Source organism: Mus caroli, chromosome 16 (assembly GCF_900094665.2).
Source record: "Mus caroli chromosome 16, CAROLI_EIJ_v1.1, whole genome shotgun sequence".
Classification (NCBI taxonomy): Eukaryota; Metazoa; Chordata; class Mammalia; order Rodentia; family Muridae; genus Mus; species Mus caroli.
In genome coordinates this window covers 25,871,447-25,874,515 of record NC_034585.1, presented here as the reverse complement: position 1 = coordinate 25,874,515, position 3,069 = coordinate 25,871,447, and the positions used below count along the sequence as shown (strand labels likewise).

The window sequence follows — 3,069 nt, the reverse complement described above, 5'->3', positions numbered from 1 at the left end:
TGACTTATGGGGGCATTTTCTTGATTAATGATTGATGTATCAGGGATCAGTCCACTATGGGTTGGATAAAAAAAGCAAGCTGAGAAGTTATGAAAAGCACAACGGCAGTGTTTTCCATGGGTTTGCTTCAGCTCTTGCCTCTAGGTTCTTATCTTGGCTTCTCTCCATAATGGACTATCCCTTGTAACTCAGATATTCTACCCCGAATTAATTTCTCAATTTAAAGTGAAGTAAATTTTGGTCAGTTCTTTCTTTCTTTCTTTCTTTCTTTCTTTCTTTCTTTCTTTCTTTCTTTCTTTCTTTCTTTCTTTCTTTCTCTCTCTCTCTCTCTCTCTCTCTCTTTCTTTCTTTCTTTCTTTCTTTCTATCCGTGTGTGTGTGTGTGTGTGTGTGTGTGTGTCTGTGTGTGTATGTATGTATGTATGAATGTATTTATGTATCACAGCAACAGAAAGCAAACTTGAAATTTACCAGGAATGTGGTATGTTGCTGTGATGGACATAATATTTTCTTTGAGGATGGGATAGGGAGGATTTTGGAAACATTTGGAACTTTGGACTAAAAGTGTTCAGAGCTTATAGAGCTGTTGTGGAAACTTAGATGATGATAATTCTGAGAGAGATGCAGAAAATAGAGTCTTATCTCATGAAATTTCAGAGGGAATCAAAGACTGTCAGGGCTGTTTATCTGATACTTTAAATTGAGAAGTTGAGGTTCCTGGTCAGACAATGGTTGGTGAGTCAGATGTTAATAAGAGACTAGTACCACTGAAGTGACGTCTCTGCTTTACTGGAACAATTGATGATGGTTAACCTGGGTCTGAAAACTTACCAATGTGATAAAGTGACCTACATTATTGTGAAATCTTCTGAGAAGGATGTCCTTGTGATCAGCATACAAAATCAGTGGTATAGAACAAGGGTAAAGGTTGCATCTCAAGCTAGCTACCAAATGTGGTAATGTCTAAGAGTCTCCAGCATAATAGTGATTTTGAAAGCATGAGTATTCATGGAGAGCAGTTGAGGCTTGGTATTTGTGAGGGCATATAAAAAAGTCAAGGCTTGCCACCATGTTGCAGAATTAAAATCCCTATAGAAAGGCCATGAGGCTGCTGGTGAATGTGCAGCCTTCGTTTCGATGGAGGCCGCAGGTCATTTATTTGCATCACTCTGAGCAGTTATGAGCCTCTGCAGTAACCATTGCCCACTGGACAAACAAGACTAAGATCCAGAGCATCACAAATCTATGGGTACAAAACCCCATAGTTAAGATGCAGTTTGGTAACATAACCTACTCGTTAAGACACCAGTAGGTTCCCCCAAGGGCCTATGACCTCCATAGCTAGGAGATTTTGACCATGTTTCTAGGACCAGGCATGAAGACCTGTGAAGCAGGCCCCAAATCCAATCAGAAAGGAGCTGCTTATCCCCACAACAGCCATGCCATTATTGCATGAGTAGGCACTCTTGTCTGACAGGTCAGTATTATACCATGCAGGGACTAACCCCGTTTTATCACTGTGAATGTGAAAGCTAGCCAGAAGAGGGGAAATTTCTCAATCAGCTTGAAATTTATTTCTCCCTATCTTGTAGTCAAAGTGTGTGCTCATGTGTGTGTATGCATGTGCACATGTGTGTTTTCAGCAATAAGGTCTTACCATCTAGTTATGGTGGTTGACTAATAGCGGTGTCCAGAGCTTGCATTATTTAAGGGACTTCTGGAGCTTCACAAACCAATAACTTATAAAAAGAAACTTTATCATGTCATGCACCTCAACTTTTGTTTAATATCCAGTATTTTCTGAGGCATGATGTCTATACATGTAGAGTACCTCTGTTCAAACTCATTTTTTTTGTTAAATTATATTTTTCAATTAGCTTACAAAATATTAGTTGTTCATAAAGATTTCCCATACACCATTAATTTTGATTAATCCACCCTCAGTCTTTTTCCCTCCCACCCATTTAACCCCATCTCTTTCTAGACACTTCTTCTCCACTATCCCATGCCCCTTCTTTCATATTATATAGGTTCTACCAGCCCACCCACCAGTTAAGATCCTTTTCTTTCCTCATCCCATGGCAAGCTCTTTCCTTTTGTGGTCATTGCTAGATTGCAGCTGCCAAAAGGAAATTCAATCCCTTTGTGACTTCTGACCGAAGCAAGAACAGATTTCAGTGCACCTTCTCACATTCAGAGGAAGATTGTGTCTTCCCCTCTTTCCAAAGAGCTGAGACAGAAAAATAATGTTTGTCTATGCCCATTCGGAAGGATGATGAAGTTCAGGTTGTTCAAGGACACTACAAAGGCCAGCAGATTGGCAAAGTAGTCTAACTGCACAGAAAGGAATATGTCATCTACATTGAATGAGTATAACAAGAAAAGTCTAATGGCACAGCTGTCCATGTGGGCATCCATCCCAGCAAGGTGGGTATCACTGGGCTAAAGCTGGACAATGACTGCAAGAATATCCCAGAGAGGAAAACAACATCTTAACAGGTAGGAAAGGAGAAGGGCAAATACAAAGAAGAAGCTGCCTTGGGATAGAGAAGAGTGTGCAGGAGGTAGAAGGAGAGCCTCAGTGGGGTCGCTGAGTCACACAAACGTGGCCCTGTGGGCTGGCCAATTGGAGTTAAGAGCAGCCTAGATGAAACATAGATATTAGTAAGCAGTAACTTGGAGTTATCAGTGGGAAAGAAAGTGGATGCTAACAGCATGGAAAGTAGGCAGCTGCCCAGCAATTGTGCTGCCTAAGGCATATCTAAAATATAAGGCTGTATGAATCTTTCATCTGAAAACACAAATGGTCTAAGGTAAGAAATAACCCCACAACAGGATATTATTTATGTATTATTATGCATACATATATATACATATTTATACACACATATGCATATATACATGTACATGTACACACACACGCGCACGTGCATATGTATATGTGTAGGGGTGTGTTTGTGTGTGTGTGTGTGTGTATCAATCAACAGTTTTCCATGAACTAAAGACTTCAAAGTGCTTCAAAATCACAAGCTCTGGGTGCTTCTGATGGAATTTCCAACCAGCCTGAACC

The 3,069-nt window shown here is 40.3% G+C and overlaps 1 pseudogene; it reads left to right on the top strand.

Moving 5' to 3' along the window:
- The first annotated feature begins 803 nt into the window (after positions 1-803).
- LOC110312052 lies at positions 804-2,546 on the top strand (annotated as a pseudogene).
- The last annotated feature ends 523 nt before the right edge of the window (positions 2,547-3,069 follow it).